Genomic DNA, 19,844 nt, shown 5'->3' with positions numbered 1-19,844 from the left:
TTACCAACCTTCGCATACACATCTGGGACGAGTTACGAACATACCAACTTATTCTTTCTGCTGCGCTAAGCTGTAAACAAAGGATTTATGCCACGATAAAGTTCCTATATGCAGGCCACTGTTGGCCATAACTATTCTGTAGCTTACAGATTATCATCTCTGTACATTTACACAACTTCCTAATATTATTAATATAATAATACAAAGAAAGTGTAAGGCCTTGTTATGAGTAATGAAGAGATACTATAGTTGACATAGAATTGTAACACTTTATAGCTCTACTATTTAGGCCTACAAGGTAACTTCTAAGTTGAACAGTTATTCACGTGGATGGTCATGCAATATCTATAAGCTGCATTTACTTCGTATATAGAAAACTAGTTTATACATGATTTTAAGCAAAATAAGAGAGAGAGAGAGACCGTAACAACGAACGTGATGTTAATCATACGATGATGTCAGCCATAATGACCGAGCAGGCAAGTGTGCACCTGCGCAAAACGCAATTATGAGGTAACACCTTTCGAGTCAAGGTCAATTTTAGATATATAACGTTACATTGACTGAAAAAAATGTCTTGCTCTACGAATGCAGTATTTAATTTTGTGAGAAACAATAGATTTTCTACCTTATTTGTAGAGGCTGTATCCATATTGCTTTTAAACATGAGTTTTTTCTTTTTTATCTTTTAATATAGAAAATATACAATATTTTACAATGTTAATAGTATTAAATGCAGAATTTTGTCAAAGTTGACTTAAATCTACCAGAACTTAAATTTTATTTTGATCGTTTTACAAATCTACGTATTTCACTGTAAACATGAGTTTTCAGATTACTGGGTTCAGTGATTCACTGAACTGCATGACTCTTTTTTTATTAGTCTTTACTGATAAGTACTGCAGGTTGTTTAGTTCACATCATAAAGCTGAAGTGACATTAATAATGTCATTATTATCATCATTATTATTGTTATTATTATTATATTAATATCGATATGAAAATTGCTCTTTCTATTGCAAAAGTAATATGAAAGATTAATCTTCGTTTGGCAACTGATGTATTCGGTTTTCTGTAAGAGTTGGGACAAATCAAAAGTCATTTCTAACATTTAGCTTCGTTTGATTAAAAAGTAATAGTAGCCATAATGAACATAGCATGTTCTATCAATCAGGCTAGAAATATTCCATGTTTTGAATATCGTACGTGTTATATCCTATACCGCATAATTTAGGTTAGAAACGTGAAGATTGGGAAGTCGTAGAAATGTCACGGAACAATTTAAAGGAAGAAAATCTTAATAACTACTCCAGTTCTCAAATTACCAACATCGTTGGGGATAGCAGGTGAGAGTCTCAGAAGCAAGATTGCTTTCGCAAATGAAGGTCTGATAGGAGTCATATTCACGTTTTAACAGTGATGCCGAAAATAAATAAAAATCCATCAGGTGCTTTCATTCTTTGGAGGACATCCCGCCTCCCACTCTGTTTCCTTAGGAAAAGGAAGAAGAAGAAACGATTTTAAAGAAAATGCTTGACTTCGTCACGCCTGTCTCCTTGGGTCCTTTGCTGCATTTAGTCCTCTGGAAGAATCCGGCAACGCTTCACCATTTGTCTCATTGTCTGGTAACCCACGTCCCCCGCTGAAGAAATATGTAGTTTGCAGATCAAATGGTAGGTTGTTTATTACTCGCAATTTTGATACCGGATTTGTGTGTGTTTTGAACTTTAATGGCTGATTCATTTCCATTTTTTTGTCGCCACCCAAAAATGGTCTGCTTGGAGTTGGAGCCGTAAGCATAGACTCCTTTGTGCATGCATTTTTATCCCATTTGTTCAATATCCGGTGTGTGGGTGAAATGACCGTAAAGCGTTTTAACCCCTTTTAGAGATATATAGGTATAAAAAATGATTTCTTAGGAAGAGATTTTCAACACTGAAACGGTTTTTTTTATAAGTTTAGAATGTGATTATGGTGAATTTTGACTAGTAATTTACGTGTGAGCCGGTTGGTCTACAACTGGTCATATTCCAACATTTTCAACATTGAATTTTTTTTTTCTTTGTAAGTTTGGAATGTGGTTATGATAAATTATGACTAGTAATTTACGTGTGAACTATGATGAATTATGACCAGTAATTTACGTGTGAACCGGTTGGTCTACAACTGGTCTTATTCCAACGTTTTCAACATTGATTTTTTTTTTTTTTTTTTTTTTTTTTGTCAGTTTGGAATGTGGTTATGATGAATTAGGACTAATATACGTGTGAACCTGTTGATCTACAACTGGTCTTATTCCAACATTTTCAAAAAAGGGAACCGTCATTGGAAACCTTAGCGGTACTACCAGGTTAGGTGATAAATGGAAAGAAATTCCATAATAGCCACATTCCCTTCGGGAACAGAATAAACCACCAACGAATGTGAGTAATTACTGCTTATTGTTTACTGTAACCCAAGTCAGGCTAGGTTTGCTGCAGCAATTCCAACATAAGTTTTGGGACCCTTGGTTAAGTGAAATTTGAGGACGTGCCCATTGTTTGACGTGGTGTGGGTATAGCAGATTACCCAAGCATAATTGTAGATAGCCACAGCTGTCTAGAAAATGTTACTTTTACTCAATTACCAGTGAGAAATAACAGTGGATTAATTCTTCGTCAAAAGTTACTTACTGATACTCTTCAGTGAGTGGGCCAGAATGTCACGGCCAAACAGTCTGATCTTCCTTCAGTCATGGCTTGGCTGTTTTTAGTGGTTTTTGTGCCTCGTGAGGTCATTTTCGTATTTCTATGATGCTCTATTGAAGTTTCAACCTCCGGTGAAGTGATCTTCGGCGTAGATAAGTTGTATATTTATTTATGAAAAAAAAAAAAATTAGGAGTGCATGAGTTTGGTGACCCAAACGAGACTTGGAATTTTTAGATGCGTTAGTAAATTTAAAGCTGAAATAGGAATTTCTTAATTTTTTTTTTAGTAGCATCTGTTGCAAATCTGATCAAATATCTACCAACATTTTAACAATAAAGATGAACCCTAGTAGGAAACCATGCTGTTAAAGTCTGGTTTAAATGGAAGGATACGCTGTTTTATTTTTCTCTACCAAATTTAAAGCTGAAATAGGAATAGTTTTGTTTCTCTAAGCAACTTTAGTTGGTAAAATCTAGTACCAACATTTTAACAAAATTGAAACCTATTAGGAAATCATGTTGAATTAATTCAGGTTTTTAAATGGATCCTGCTGAATTGGAAGGATACCCTGTTTTATTTTATTTTATTTTTTTTTTTTTACCAACTCGAAAATCATGGTTAATTGGGGGCTCCCCCAGTATTGCCAGATAAGACGGTGCTGCGACGGAAGTTGCCAAACTCGTTTTAGTCTAACCGGATGCTACTAGAAAAACTAGTTTTCTGCTTCGTTATAGGATTTAAAATAATTTGTTAATTTGTTTTCATATTATATACGTATCGGAACATCCCTCCCTTAATGGAACTATGACGCAGTTGTAACGGAAACTTACTGATTTGTAGAAACACAGGAAACCTAAGGCCAGCAGATATTTCTAGTTTATCAAAAGTTAGTTTTGGCAGGAGAGGATGAACAGAAGTGGAATATACGTAAACCAATACAACTGAAACTGCCTCTGAAGGTGTTTGTTCTTAAAGCAGATAAAAATTCTATCATAATAGCTTGCTTAAATGTGCGTGCAATGTATCTGGAAAATACTGCTAGGTTTTAAACTGCATAGCAGTATAGGTATGCCCCGAGGAGTAATAATGAAAAGGATCATGCTCCTATAAATGTGTCTTTAGAAAAAGAACTTATAGAAATGTAAACCACGTAAATGTAGTCACTTGCAATTTTACAATGAAACACGTTTGCCACATACCATTAAGAATAATTCACTTATCCTTCAATAAGATAGCCGAAAAACATTTGTTCTATGCTAGTAGCTAATTAGACTAATATCAGGAGTAACGATTTTGATAAAACTTAGTAGTTGGTTAGAGCTTTTGAACACAAATAGTATTAGTATTGCATGTTATATCTAAAGTTACAGAATTAAGTCATTCTCATAAAGGTTATATTATGTTTGATTGCTTCCATGTTGCTCAGCATTCATAGCCTTTTGTTTGAAAGCGGTTATTTGACATAGGTTTTACTTGTACACTTCCAGCCTAATTTTTTACTATAACTGCGTAAACAATTTGACCCATTTAATTCTGAAGACTCCAGCTTTTCATGCTGTAACTGTACCGTTATAAGTGTTAAGGGCCTTTGAACAACTATAGTCAGTCAATCTCGCCCCACTTTCGCAGATGTTTTACTTTGATGATTCCATTTGCAAAAGAGCTGCTCAGTGGCATGATCGGTATGGTTTTAGCCTGCCACCTCGGTGGTCGCGAGTTCTATTCTTGGTCATTCCATTGAGGAGTTAGAGATGTGTATTTCTGGTGATATTAGTAAACACGTCACGTAAAGCCATTGGTCCCGTTGCTGAATAACCACTGGTTCCAGCAACGTAAAAACGACATACAAACAAAACAATCTACCTGCAAAAGTCGATGACAATTTTTCCTAACTAAATGTCGGCGGTATTGGTTGTTAGTTTTCAATTCTTGAGACAGCGAACGTGGATTTTGGTAGTGAACACTACACCTCCAAATCACGCATTAGAGTTCTATGAAGCTTCATTAAAACTGTCAACATCCCAGGGATGGTGCCCCCTCCCCCCATCTACGAATTATAAAAAATAGAATAGTGTTCCCTTAAAAATGGTATTTTGAGTGCACGTTTTCTTTCTAGATTCGAAATCACCTTCAGTGGTTTGCATACAAGAGGAAAGGTTTATGGAGAGTGACCAGAGAGCTGCCATGGTCTTCGAGGGTTTATGGAGTTGATAAGTATCGATACACGAATTTTCTAGATTTGTCTTATAGTGAGAAACTTGTATTACGACGGGCCCATTTATCAAAGTTAAATTCATGCTGTGGGAATGACGTTTTTAATTTTCTTGTAAAGTTACTATTTAATACATAATCAGTATATTAAGACGTTTGTTCCGATACGTATACAAACCCTCGGTCCTTTAACAATAGGAAGGTACTTAGCGGCAGCTGAACCGGTCGTAAGCTTCGAACAAGGGGGTTCGGTAGTTAACTACATGTCCGGCAGTTGGTGGTCAGTCCGACTGCTAGGACAGGAGAGGATGGATTCACTTTGCTTAATGCCGCGCTTGTAAATGGATGTGTTGCTCGCCTCTCTGCCCGCTTCTGTCGAATGCTTGGTTTGCTTCACTGCGTGAAGACTTTTTTGCTTTTCCTTTCACTGTGTGCTAGTGCAAGGATATCAGTAAATACGTGTGTGTTTTTTATATTCATACAGTGCTTCATTTGTGTAATGGAAATGGAATCACGAGAGCTGGAGAGACCCCCTCGCCCCCCCATCAGCCGCAGATTGTGCCCTGGTGAGGAGGGCCGTAAGTGTGGGACCTTTCGGTCCCCTTTTAAAGTTGGCCCTCATGAATTTTGTACTCTGTGTCGAGGGCGGGAATGCTCTCGCACCGATACATGTGATATGTGTGTGTCTTGGTTGGAGGAGCGGTGAGAGCGCTATGGGGGGAGGAAGAAGCCGCGTAAGCTGGCCAAGGAGACATCGGAAGGATCTCCAGTTACTTCCTTGGTTACAGACACGTTGTCGTCTTTCTTTCCCCCATCTTGGCTCCCTCGTATGGCTCCTTTCCCTTCGGGGGAGGTATCTTGCTCCTTCTCCTCTCTCGATCAGTCGAGCGTGGAGGGAGGGGCAAGGTACCACGACATCAAGTTGTATTTGGGGTCGTTCGTTCGCTCGAGATGAGACCTGTCCCCCCCCCGGGCGAAGGGAAACCACCCCCCACTGACTCACCCGACTTTTCCTTCTTTAGGTTTGGCTGCCACTGGGACGATCTCAGACGGGCCTGGTACTTGCTGGGGCTCCAAGGGACACCGATGATTCAGGGGCTGCTGAGTCACCTGGCGAGAGGGGCCATGCCGGTAACCCACGGTTCAACCACCACGACGGTGTCCACGCCGGGCTACGCTGCTCCGCCACACCTGGTCTATACACAGCACGTAGCCGTGGTTACCCTGACAGGTACTGTGCAGGCGCTGCCACCTGGGTTCGCCGCTCTTGCCCCTGGTGTCCCAAGAGCTCGCCTCTGGACCTGCCTCCTGTGCAGAGGATGCCGCTGGTTCCTGCCCTGCCTCCTGTTCCTGACTGCAATGCCGCTCCAGCCCCAGTACCAGTTCCTGCTGCCATCGTTCCTTCCGGACAGGTGCAGTCGGGCCCTGCGTCTTCGTCTTCTTTGTCATCATCGTCTGCCGCAGCTTCCCCTTCGACTTCTAAGGCCCCACAGCCTAAGAAGAAGAAGGTTGCCTCCTCCCCCCATAAGAAGGCTTGTCCTGAGACTTATAAGGGCCCGTCCCACTCCGGTGGGACTTCCGTTGGTCCTCCTGTTCCTTCGGGAATGGGCTCTTTCCGCAAGGAAGAAGAAGATGGGGACCGGAGGAGCACCGGCTTCCACCGGTACTTCCTCACCTGGCGCCAGAGGTTCTGCCTTGGTGCCAGGTACTGTCTCTGCCTCTCGCTCGGAGAGGTACTGAGTGAACGGTCACCCACGGGTGACCATGCAGCCAAGACCCAGGTAACCAACTCCGCTCGGCGCCAGGATCCAGGCATGGGGCGGAAGACTGGCGGGGATCGCTCAGGTGACTCCCACAAGACCAGCAATCGCTCTTGATGCGATCCGCTGGTACCTAGGGCTGACGTTGACGGTCCCAGACTGGCCGCCGGCTGAGCTAGGAAGCGGTCCCCTCGGTCGCCTGAACCAGCTTCGGCTGCTCCAAGCTGTGTGGCGCACCTTGAGGACAGGCTTGCTCCCACCGCGACAGCGGACTCTGCAGGTCCCCTGACCGCTGCTCCTACTGGAACCGGGCGGAGAGGGGACCAGCAGCAGGTCTTCTGACGCTCGGGACCATCGCCACTGTTCTCGGTCCAGCCGCTATCCCCTGGAGAGCCGCTCGACCAGGCCTGCAGCTCGATCGCCACCACGGGTTGGCGATCGCCTGCAGCCTCCTCAGTACACTGGTTCTGCCGGGGGAGCGCCAGGTCTCCCTCTCCGATCCCTTCAACTTCCTCGGGCTACACCAGGAACAGTGAGACGATCAGGAGTGATCACGAGGGGCGCGCCCCTCGCCATCCCGCCATGACGCCCTATGAACCTGGCACGGTCCTAGGCCCGACCAGATCGTACACGCAGGTGGCAGGAGGAGACCATGAGGGGTCTGTTGCGGTTCCTCCTGTGGAAGGAGGAGGATCTCGGGAAGCGATTTTGCTGGAAGGGCTTGACGGTCCGACTCCACAGGATGCAGTCACTCCCGAGATCCAGAGGTCATTTACTGAGGTTATTGCGCTGATTCATCAGCACAACGACCTCGGGGAAGGATCGCTGCTCCCACCTTCCGAGCCTTCATCAGGGTTGGAGGCGTTCTGGGGACCTAAGAAGGAACCCAGGACGACGGTGGGCGGCCTTTGCTGACAGTGTACTGAGCCAGGTGGACAGGAGGGTTTGCTTCAGTCTGGTAGGTCTTCCAAGCTCCTTCCCCCACCTCTACTGCGACAGAGGCGATTCTACCTACTTTCGGAAGACCCTCTGCCGCCCAAACAGGTTAACCTGGAGCTAGCTAGGCTAACTACGGGGGTGTCTCTGCTGCAGCTCCTGTCGGAGAACCTCTGGTTCTCTCAGCAAGATGCACTCGCCTTGGAATCTACCGCCACGGCAGCATTTCAAGCAGTCTCACGGATCGACCTGTGGTCCCTCACAGTCTTGAAGGCTGCGGCCGCCTTAGGGAACATTTCTCCTGAAGGGGACCTGGCTTTGTGAGACTGTGCCAATCTGGAGGTAGGGCCATCTCCTACCTGGCCCACCAAACGGCTATCCTGTGGGCCAACCTGGTTCTCCGGTGCAGAGACGCTGTCCTCACCCGAGTGACCAGGGCGGCTAGGTGAGAGGCGGCACTGGGTCTTCGCAACGGACCGGTGCGGAGTTCCTCTTCTCTCTTCCCCAGAGAGATGGTGGACGCTACGGTGGAACAATGGCGCACTGACGATAGTGACAGTCTTGTCCACCAGGCAGTCTCGAAGGTGGCTGGGCAACCTTGGACGACTGCGGCTAAGCCCAAGAGTTTAGCTAGCGCTTCCTCTGCGGCTAAGACAATTGCCTCGTCGAAGCCAAGAGGAAAGACTCTGCCTTCGACTTCTGCTGTAAGGAGTGACCGTAACCAGCCCTTTTCCCAGTCCTTCTCTTGAAAGGGATCTGGGAAGAAGTAGTCGAAGAGAGGAGGGAAACGCTAGGGACGGCGTTCCCCCTCACCTGCTGCCGGAAGTTGGGGGATGCCTGGCGAGCCATTGGGCAACATGGCAGCTCTTCGGAGCAGAGACTTGGATAGTAAACGTCCTTTGGGAGGGATATCTACTACCCAGCGAGTCTCGACCACCCCTCGCCTCCAACCCGGTCCAACTGCAAACGTACGTTCCTGGTTCGACCAAGGACGTAGCGCTTCGGCAGGAAGTAGAAGCCATGCTGAACAAATGTGCTGTGGAGATCATATGGAATTGGTTGCCAGGGCTCTGCAGCTGACTTTTCCTGGTTTAGAAGTCCTCGGGGGACTGGTGCCCGGTGATGGATCTCTCCCTTGAACCAGTTAGTTTGCCAGACTCTGTTCACGATGGAAATAGCATGATCAGTGCTCAATTCCATCAGGGAGAACGACTTCATGCTTTCTGTGGATCTGAAGGATGCGTATTTCCAGATACCCATCCATCAATCCTCCAGGAAGCACCTCCGCTTCATCCTCGATGGGACAATGTACCAATTCAGGGCACTTTGTTTCAGTCTCAACCGCCCCACAGGTGTTCACGCGATTGTTCATGCTGGTGTCAGGTCGGCTTGGGCCCACTCGGTAGGGATACCTCTGCTGAGGTATCTCGACGATTGGTTGGTCCTGGCGAGCTCCCGCTCGCAGTTGCTGCAGGACAGGGATCAACTCCTCGAATTCTGCCACGATCTGGGGATCGTAGTGAATTACGAGAAGTCAGATCTCAAACCCAAGCAGAGGATGAAGTATCTGGGCATGCTGATCGACACGGTAGCAGGGCGAGTCTTCCCTGCAGATTCGCGGATCAGCAGGTTCAGGGAGGCAGCAGAACCGTTCCTGTCCCTTCAGGAGCAACCAGCTCAGCAGTGATCGGCCACCTGTCGTCTCTTGAGAAGCTAGTCCCTCACGGGCGTCTTCACCTGCTGTCTCTTCAGTGGGGACTAAAGGAGTGTTGGTCACAGGCAAGGGACCCTCCTTTCTTCCCCGTGTCCCTCACGGAGGAGGTGAGGCAGGACCTAGCCTGGTGGCTGGACGACGGGAACCTCGTATGAGGAGTGCCTCTTCACAACCCCCTCCCCCCCCGGGGGGAGAGATGCTGCTCTTCTCAGACGCATCAACTGAGGGATGGGGCGCACACCTGGAGGAGTTGATGGCTGCAGGTGTGTGGGATCATCACGACTAGCACCTTCACATCAACGTCCTGGAGCTCAAGGCAGCGTTCCTCGCTCTCCAAGAGTTCCAGGATCGTCTGGTGGGACACTCAGTGGTGTTGATGAGCGACAACACCACGATAGTGGCGTACGTCAACAAGCAGGGGGGGGGGGCCTAGTGTCCCTTCCGCTGCACCAGTTGACGTTGCAGGTGCACAAGTGGGCCGTGGCACACTCAGTAGAGCTGTCAGCCCGCTACAATCCTGGCAAAGGAATGTGATAGGAACCGAGTGGTCCCTTCACCCAGACGTGGCGGAAATGTTGTTTCAACCTGTGGGGGCATCCAGTCGTGGATCTGTTTGCCACCTGGCACAACAGAAAACTCCAGGTTTTCTTTTCGGTTGTGCTGGACCCATGGGCAGCTGCAAAGGATGCTCTCCAACACCTGTGGGACAACCTCTTCATTTACGGCTTTCCCCTGTTCTGTCTGATTCGCAAGTGATCAGCAGAGTGCTGATCACCGCGAATCTTCGGATGATCCTGGTGGCACCCAAACGGCCTCGATCCCTTTGGCACCTGGCTCTGCTCGCTGAAGCACCAAGGGAGATTCCCCCCCCCCCCCCCCCCCCCCCCCCTGGCACAACCTCCTGTGCCAGCCACATGAACGGTATCACCGGTCCATCGAGTCCGTGTCTTCACGGCAGGCTGTTATCCACCATCTCTTGCGAGCGAGAGGCTTTTCCTCGCAACGCAGCAACAGAGATGGCTGGATACCTCAGACAGTCTCTGCAGCTGTATACCAGGGGAAGTGGTCAGTCTTCTGTGGTTGGTGTCGTGGACGGGGTCTCTCTCCTCTCAGAGCCACTCTTCAGCAGGTAGCGGATTTCCTAGTCTTCCTTCGCCGAGAGAAGCTCCTCTCCGTCTCTGCAGTTAAAGGATACAGAGCCCTAGTCCTTAAACTGCGAGGTGTGAATATCTCCTCCTCTTTCAAGATCTCCCTCCTGATGAAGAGCTTCGAGAGGTCTCGCCCACCCAGGGAACTCAGGCCCCTAGGGTGGGATGTGACTCTCATCCTTAGGAGTTTGACTCTGACCCTTCGAGCCACTCCGAGAGTCATCAGACAGGGATCTGACCCTCTTCCTGCTGGCCCTGGCATCAGCGAAGAGAGTAGGGGAACTCCATGGTCTTTCCTTCGACGTCAAGCATTCCAGGGGATGGGGATCTGTGATGCTCGATTTCGTCCCGAACTTCGTAGCAAAGACTCTGAATCCTTTGGTCCCAGACGACCGGTTCGAGCCTTTTTACGATCCCCTCCCTGAAGGAATTCTCTTGACAATGATGCAGATGAGATGCTGCTTTGTCCTGTGAGGGCGCTATGGCGTTATCTGAAGAGAACTCGGCACCTCTTCGTTAGCACCGGGCTTACCAAGAAAGAAATGTCAAGAACACACTTTCGTTCTGGCTGCGTAAGGTGATCAGGAGGGCGTACAACACCCGTACCCTTCGTCCGAGAGCCCACGAAGTCAGAGGTATTGGTCCAACCCTTGCGTTCCTTAAGAACTTCTCCCTGGCGCAGGTACTGAAGACAGGGGTTTGGGCCAACCAAACCACCTTCACTTCATTCTACCTTCGGGATATTACCCACAGGTCCTTGGACACTTTTTCCTTGGGACCTGTGGTGGCTGCTCAACAAGTTGTGTAGTCGACCCAGCACCCGAGGGACAGAACAGCATCACTTACTTGTATGACTGCATGAATGGACGAGTGAAAGAGTGTGTGACTGGCCTCTCTTCCTCCTTCGTTCTTCCCCTCTACCTGTGGGCAGAGGGCCGCAGTTGTCACTACGCTGAACAGGAAGCAGATGTAGGTAAGCTACACAACCAAGCTCCATCCTATCCCTTTCAGTGGGGATAGGAGTATATATCTGCCACTCCCCATCAAGGGGGGGAGTGGAAGCCAACAAGAGACAAACCCATGACTTCATTTTGGCTCTTGAAGTAGGAACTAGTTCTTGCCTTTGCTATTTATAAGAGGTACGCTTGCCTCCCTCTTATAAATTTGGTCCAGAAGTCTGACCACTGATCCTGCAGTACACACCCCGATCAGTTGGGCAGAGGCTAGGATCCCTCCCCCTGCTCTTACGACCAGGGAGCTATCCAAGGTAGGACGAACACCAGTCTGTTCATAAGACTCTGATTCCACCACCAAGTGAGTCTTCTTATTGTTAAGGGACGAGGGTTTTGTATACGTATTGGAACAAATAACAATTTGTCGAAAATTGTATTTTTGTTCCCTATATACAACCTGAGGTCCTTTACACACAGTCCCACCTCATGCCACCCCTCACTCTGCGTTTCCTGGGCCTAAAGCAAAGTGAATCCTCTCCTCGCAGTCGGACTGACCACCAACTGCTGGACAAGTAGTTAACTACCGAACCCCCTTGTTCGAAGCTTACGACCGGTTCAGCTGCCGCTAAGTACCTTCTATTGTTAAAGGGCCTCAGGTTTGTATAGTTAGGAAAAATACAATTTTCGACATTATTTTTTCTTAACTTTATTCTCAGTTTCTGAAGACATTGTTAAATTGGGTAACAAATTTAAGTGTTTGTGTGATGCCTTTCAGATAACTAAAACGTATTTGGTATATTAAGAGTCAGTGCTGATACCGTATAGTTCTCATATGAAAAGGGTTTCCCTTTTGTAAATCAAGCTTTGAAACTGTTCATAAGGACTTAAAATTTTCCCCCCGAGGTAACTGCCATTCAGGGAACGTGTCTAAATGTTTCACGAAACTGGTTGTTCTTTGGTGTGAAGTAGTTGTCGTACTTAGTAGGTAGAATGGAAACAAGAAATTAGGTGTCGTACTTAGTAGGTAAAATGGAAACAAGAAATTAGGTGTCGTACTTAGTAGGTAAAATGGAAACAAGAAATTAGGTGTCGTACTTAGTAGGTAAAATGGAAACAAGAAATTAGGTGTCGTATTTAGTAGTAAAATGGAAACAAGAAATTAGGTGTCGTACTTAGTAGGTAAAATGGAAAGTAGAAACCAGTATTATGGATATTTGGAAGTCCTCCAAGTGGTAGAGATCAGAATACAGTGATGTAATTGAGTAATTTCCACAAAATTGAGACAACTGCTCTCAATAATGAAGGTTTCTATCGTTTATGTTTAAAAGAAAAATACATTCTTCTGAATATTTTCAAGTTTAAGTTCTTGGTCATAGAAATCAGAATACAGAGTTGTCATTGAGTAATTTATATAATTTATAGTTTTGAAAAAGATAGTTTCTAGCTTTTAAAGAGATTGTTTATTATTGTAAGTTTTTATATATGTTCTGCAAAGAAGTTATAGTCAATAGAATGATAGTTTCAAAATAGTTGTCTTCATTTTTTTAAGCTTGAGACCATGAGTCGGAACACTGCCCACGTTAGCTTTAAATTTCTGTATTTTATAATCTACAAAATGTACTCGCTAGAATTTAGCATGATAGGTCAATAATATGGTAGTTAAGACTTGTTTAGCAAGTTTCAATATTGTTTTCCATTGAACAGGCTTGTATTGCAAATTCTACTTCCTTATTCCTGATAACTGCTCATGGGTTTGATTAGTGAATGCATATCGAGGTACATGCTACATAATTATTTAATGTTGAAATATTGGAAGAATTAACACTTTGAATTTTTTTTCAGATTAAATTTGGGCGAACTGCTTGTGTGGAATTATCTATCCACAATTTTGATGTTGGCGCACATCAAGAAGTCATGTGAAGGAAACATGTATTCTGCGGACTAAAGTCTAGGATATCTGGCTTCAAGTACTACAGGAAGTTTAGTACACAGGATTTTGAGTGCAGGGATGGTCCTTAGTTTGATAGTTTATAGAAGTGTTCACGTTGAGGCTCATAATATCTTGGTTGTTAATTATTCAAAATTTTATTTCATAGTGGTAATTCTCAAGTTGTAGATATAAAATTTTATACTTAAGTTCCAAGTATTCTCATTGCATTGATAAAAGCTTCTTGATATTGAACAGAATTGTCATTTACATAAGCAAGTTGATCCTTTTTCTATTTGAGAATTTTTCAAAAAAAAAAAAAAAATCAAATATAAAATTCACTTCTTGGATATTTTTCCAATTTTAACTTCGTGCGTTTATATGTCAGTTTTGTAAATGTTAGCATTGTTAAACTTATGAGCCTCGTCATTAAACCCCATTCTGAGCAGTGCACTTATTTATAACTGTAAACATTTGTATTCACGAAAATGCTTATCCATGTGAGGTATATGATTTTTGATGTGTTAGTTATATTAAGCTTATATAATTTTATACCTTTGGGCCTGTTTTGGTCTTGGCACCACTTTTGCTTGCAAGTTTACTGATTGTTAAACACTTAACATAATGACATTTAGTTTATTGAACTTTATTTTTATTCAACTTTTAAACCATGCTAAAATTCTATAACATGTGTTTTGAATTCTGATGAAAAGTTGCAATTTTTGGTCATCCCTTAGAAAGTGACCAGTGAAAATCAAATAATCTTAAGAAGCAAGCAAAGTGATATCATTCGGACAAAATAGTCAAGAACTTACATGTTATAATTATAGGTAAATTACAGATAAATGCAATGAAATTCAACCATTTAAACAATGGATAAGTTTAACAGTAAATTCAATTTTAGTTGCTGAACTTCCTGAGTTTTCGTATGATAAAACTGGATAAGTTTAGTTTGTGATGGAAGGTCTTGAGTTGTGGTGTTGTTTTAGATTTAGCAGGCCTTATGCCAGCACGAGCTCTTGCTTATAGAGCAGCCCGTAATGAAACTATTATTGTACCTATAGGCTAAGATGCACTTATGTTGTGTATCTTGTCCGCGTCAGGCTCGTCAGACCAGCCAGGTACTGAGCCGTTCAAAGTCATATTCCGCACACTACTATTACTACTACTACTACTGATATAGTACGTATTTGTCGATAGTGGTTCAAGTGTGGTATATTGGAGTATTCCTCTGTGCTAAGCATTTAGTCTAAGCTCAATTTCCAGTCTGATAATTGCTTGAGCATTTGGTGTAGATTAAACTCCCCTTGATGTCAGTAATTCTTAAGTTAGTGCAGTGAATCTTATGAATCTTAGGTCAGGATTATGTACTGAAGTTTTTAAATCATTGAAGAAGTACGCATTGCTGAGTTTATCTGATTTCCATTGTTAGAGCTATACAACTGGCGAGAGTGGGGTTTACTTTTGTATGTTAATGTACCATTATTGCTCGTAAGTGTTTTTTGCATCTGAAGAAAACTTCTGTAATTTTAAGTTCAAGTCTCTCTCTCTCTCTCTCTCTCTCTCTCTCTCTCTCTCTCTCTCTCTCTCTCTCTCTCTCTCTCTCTCTCCAAGGTGATTTTTTTGTGGGAACTTACCCTTGAATGTTTTAACCTTGCAATCTGCTTTGGATAATTTCAAATGACCGCCTCCCGTTTTCTGTGTCGAAGTTTATAAGGTAGTGATACAATAATTCCCTTAAATTTGAATGTTAAGTATAATTGTGTACTACTTCTGTAACCATCATTTTTGTATGATTATCTTAAGTACAGGTATTCTGAATTCCTGTAAGTATAAAAGCATGTCACTAAGTGTAGTTACTTTTGTATATTGAAAAAAAACTTTAAATTTCCCCTCCCAACTCATCTCCCTCCCCCTTAGATTGGTGAAGTAGTTGTAAGTAACCCCACCCCACTCTCTCTCTCTCTCTCTCTCTCTCTCTCTCTCTCTCTCTCTCTCTGGCTACAAGGTAAGAATGGTTATAAACCTATTATTCTGAAATAATTTTTAAGATCCAATCTAGAATTTTCCATTAGAATAAACCCAACTTTACAGAAGTTCTCTCAACCCCTCTGATCCGTTACTCCAAGTTTCAGATTCCTGCTCCCTTTCCCAAACTCAAGATGCTAAAAAAAAAAAAACTTAAAAAAAAATTACTACTCAGTCAACATCCATATGACCGAGGTCCCCCCGCCCCCCCCCCCCCCCCCCCCCGCCCCCCCCCCCCCCAAACAAGCACCAGCACCCCCCCCCCCCCCCGCCCCCCCCTTCCAAAACACGCACCAGCCATTTGCCACTTAATTCCTCTCCAGAAAGGGCCAAAGTGTCCATGAAGTAGTACTTGTTTTTAGCTACAGGGAACCACTGTTCATTCATGCTGTTTACTGAGGCATCTTGTACAGAACGTGTCCATTCTTTTGTTCGTGTAATGAGAACACCTTTTGTCGTATTAAGAGTATCTTGACACAGTGAAGTCATAGGCAGTGGCTTGTCGTGTTTCAGTTACTTAAAAGCTTCAAACACTTTAAGATCTTAAAGTTTTAAAGATTTATAAGTGTTTAGAATTTTACAATTTAGTTTTAGAAATTTTAGAAATTCACTAGTAAATGTTTTACAGAAGACTGTAATGTTAAATGTACAGGTTTTAGCATAATCTATCAATATATGTATACACTGTAAATCTCGATGACATCGACATGTTCAAATTGGTCATGAATCCTGTAAGTGGGTAAATTTTGAGTAATGTGAAAGGGTTGTGACTTAAGACCTCGAGAATGTGTGAATTTTGAAATGATGTGAAATTAGCAGAAATTTGCTAGGACTGGTACAAATATCAATGATTGGAAAATAATGGTTAAGATGGATATTTCCCTAAAATGATGATTCAGTGCAAAATTATAACGAATTGCTTTTAATGAGAGGGGGGGTCATTATGAAGTCTTGGCACTTCATTGCTTTCTGTTACGCTTAAGTATACCTGGGCTTTCCGAAAAGAGGTCCAGGGGTTCACAAGTGTCCAGTTTGTCTCCCGATTTCTACCATTTTGTGTCCCTGACACAGAGAAGGGCTAAAGAACTGCAATAACCGCCTTCTGTGGAGCTGTGTAATGAGTTTTCAAATATCTAGTTGGTATGGAAGTTGTTCTGGAGTGTCTCTTTGAGATGGCGGTTGGGGGCAGGTTGTTGGAGTGTGGTACGCATGCGTATGGAAGATGTGGTGCATCTGCTCTTACTTGAGGAACAGTAGTTCGTCGTTTTTATGTATTAGGATGTATATTCCGTGCAAGTTTGTTGTTTGAATCTGAGCTAGTTTGATAAATAGTTTTCACATCACATGTAGATTCATCATATATTGACGATATAATTGAATTGTGGAACATCAAGGTATTGTTTTCCTTGTATAAATTTTTTTTATTTCATTTCTAGATAATTTTTAACCCTGGATGTTATCTTGGTTTATAGGTAGCTAAAATTCAGTTGCAACCTGTCCTTGAATACGGGGAAGGTAGTATTCTGATTTGGCTTTGACTAGTCATGTTACACTGATGTGCAAGAATATGCCTGTTATACTAGAGTAGATTCACATCAACCGTGCATTTGATGTCTAGGCCAGACCCTTACGACGCTCCTGATTGGCTGCTGATAAGCTAATCACAGGGCTGGAAACTCTCTCGAGAGAGAGTTCACAAAGGCAAGATGTGTGTTCCACCTCTCCTTAGGGATAAGTCTTGAAAAAGTATCCCTCAGGAGAGGTGGAACACACTACATCTTGCCTATGTGAACTCTCGAGAGACTGAGTTTCCAGCCGTGCGACTGGCTTAACAGCCAAATAAGAGCGTCGTAAGGGACGGGCCTAGACATTAAATGCACGGTTGATGTGAATTTACTGTAGTTGATAAATGAACGGCACTTGCTTTGTTAAAAAAAAAAAAATTGTAGGTCTTAATTCTGTGTAATGCAGCAGTTGTTATTGAAAGGTTGATATAATATAAAAGTAAAGCCTCAAACAATCAAACTAAACAAGAACTCGCTGTGTTCTACAGCTCTACAGTAATAAATCATAATCCCATGTGTTTTTCGTATTAATCACATACCATGACAAGATGAGAATTATAAATGCCCAGCTTAATTCCTCCAAATGTTTTTGTCTTGGCATTTGATCGAGTAAGTAGGTTACACATAATTCTATCTTAATAGTCAACGTATGTCAAAGGTTTATAAAAAATATCCGCTAACAAGAACTTTGAGATTTGTGGTTGATTTAAAATAAAAAATGCCTCTTGATATTACCGGTAATTGTAAATAGTAGTGTATATTTCTTTTTTCTAAACTGCAAAATAAATTTCTCTCTCTCTCTCTCTCTCTCTCTCTCTCTCTCTCTCTCTTCCTCCTCCGTCTCTCTCTCTCTCTCTCTCTCTCCTCTCCAAAATCTGTATCTTTAGATTTCTTTCATATTGAACTGTCTTGTTTAAAAGAGCATTTTGAATACCTGAGCAGGGCTAGGAATCAACACGCCTTTGGTAGTAAGCTTGAACAGACCTATTCATTGAGATGTTTGCAAGTCATAGTTCCATGTTTTTGTGAACGTTTTTCTATAATATTGTTATTCTTTTAATAATTTACTGTATGCGAATTACACTGTTAATATTCGAAATAGGATATTATTTAAAGCCCGGGACGCAGTGTTACCATGCGCAAACACCACAGCAGGATGGACAGATGGAAAAAGACAAGAGTTTAGTGAGCATCTTATCTGAAGAGTTTATATTTAGAGCCATCTTAAGGTTCGGGCTGCGTTGTTAGGACTTGTTTTTTTTTTTTTTTTTTTTTTTTTTTTTTTTTTTTTTTTTTAAATAGATTGACGCACCTTGACGGGTATATGCTTTCCTTTTGTGGTTAAGGAAAATAAAATCTGTGTGCGCGCGCATTGTAAGACTTGGACAGGCTAGAGTATTAATTTTTTTACCCCTTATACCGAAAACGAAATGAGAGATTTTGCTTTCGAATTAATGATTGTTTTATTTTATATGGAGCAAAAACATACTACAGCGATCGTATAACCCGCTCGTAACGGAAATTTGACCACTGAAGGGATTAGAAGTGATTATATCAACTTTAGTCAGAAGTTAAATTTGTACATTAAGGCCTGTCCACAAGAGCGGGCCTGATCGGCGGACCTCCCCTCTAACAGGCATACTTGACGGGCAAACCGTCAAATTGCCCGATGGGTCTTGCAGCAAAATCACCATGGTGGGCTTCGACCCTGGCTGACGTACGTTAACTATATACATTTCTTTTACTTAGCCATTCTTTGCACCATATTCTCTTCTTTTTTCCTTTTTTTTTTGTTTTTTTTTTTCATCACACACACACACACACGCAATTACATGTACACAATATCTTCTGCTTTCCGGTAGGCATCATGTTTATCATACCACACTGAACACACTACTGGCATCGTCGGGCATGCCCACCTCCCCATCGCCTCACCCATGTGGACAACATTCACGGGTAATTGAAAAAGAAACCCACAAAATCACATTGTAACTTGTTTACTTCTAAGTATTTACATTTAGTTTTACTACACAATCGAGTACTTTCAGGCCCTATCTGTGGCCCATTTTCAAGAGATGTTTGGGATGTTAGCAGTCTTCTGGAACTACTACTCGTTGAGCTGTCATTTATGTGATGGCTGTTCTGGTTTCCATGAGAGTTGCCAATCCCCTCTTGTCGCTCTAATATCCTGAGCTGATGGTCAATGGGATTAATCCTTGTGGTAAGGGTGTGGTCACCAAAAGTCTGTTGGCAGGAAACCTAATCTCCAGGTCAGCAGAGTCAATCTTAGCCTCTTTTAATATCAAAGCTCGGCTTATGGGATCTTCTGAGGTAAAACCTTTGTTTCCTTCTATTACTTTAATCTCTCTGATGAGTGCACCTTCTACTACCCTCCTATGACTAATTTGTTGCTTTTGTATATAAGCCTACTGTTTTTAAATCCATCTATGTAGTAAAACTAAATGTAATTACTTAGAAGTAAACAAGTTACAAAGTGATTTTACGGGTTTCTTTTTCAATTATTATTATTATAATTATTATTATTATAGATATATATATATATATATATATATATATATATACATATATATTTATATATATATATATATATATATATATATATATATATATATATATATATATATATGGGGATACAATCCACAATGAAGTAAAATCCTTCTTGTAGTTAAAATATATATTTCTTGTACAGGATTAAAGCTTTCGACCATCAGCTGTAGTCTTTGTTCACAGCTGATGGTCAAAAGCTTTAATCCTGTACAAAAAATACATATTTTAAACTACAGAAGGATTTTACTTCATTGTGGATTGTGTCCCATTTACTTGGAGGTTACGACATAGTACCTGGCTCCTGCAATTATATATATAATATATATATATATATATATATATATAT

General features: G+C 42.7%; 1 long non-coding RNA gene across 1 annotated transcript; it reads left to right on the top strand.

Annotated features, from left to right (window-relative positions):
- Positions 1-1,555: 1,555 nt before the first annotated feature.
- On the top strand, positions 1,556-14,927 carry LOC135203893 (uncharacterized). Its single transcript, XR_010312075.1, has 3 exons — positions 1,556-1,673; positions 2,228-2,423; positions 13,253-14,927. It is a non-coding gene; the product is annotated as an uncharacterized LOC135203893 (long non-coding RNA).
- The last annotated feature ends 4,917 nt before the right edge of the window (positions 14,928-19,844 follow it).

The sequence above is a fragment of the Macrobrachium nipponense genome, chromosome 44 (genome assembly GCF_015104395.2).
Source record: "Macrobrachium nipponense isolate FS-2020 chromosome 44, ASM1510439v2, whole genome shotgun sequence".
NCBI lineage: Eukaryota > Metazoa > Arthropoda > Malacostraca > Decapoda > Palaemonidae > Macrobrachium > Macrobrachium nipponense.
This window is presented reverse-complemented; position numbering and strand designations above follow the sequence as displayed.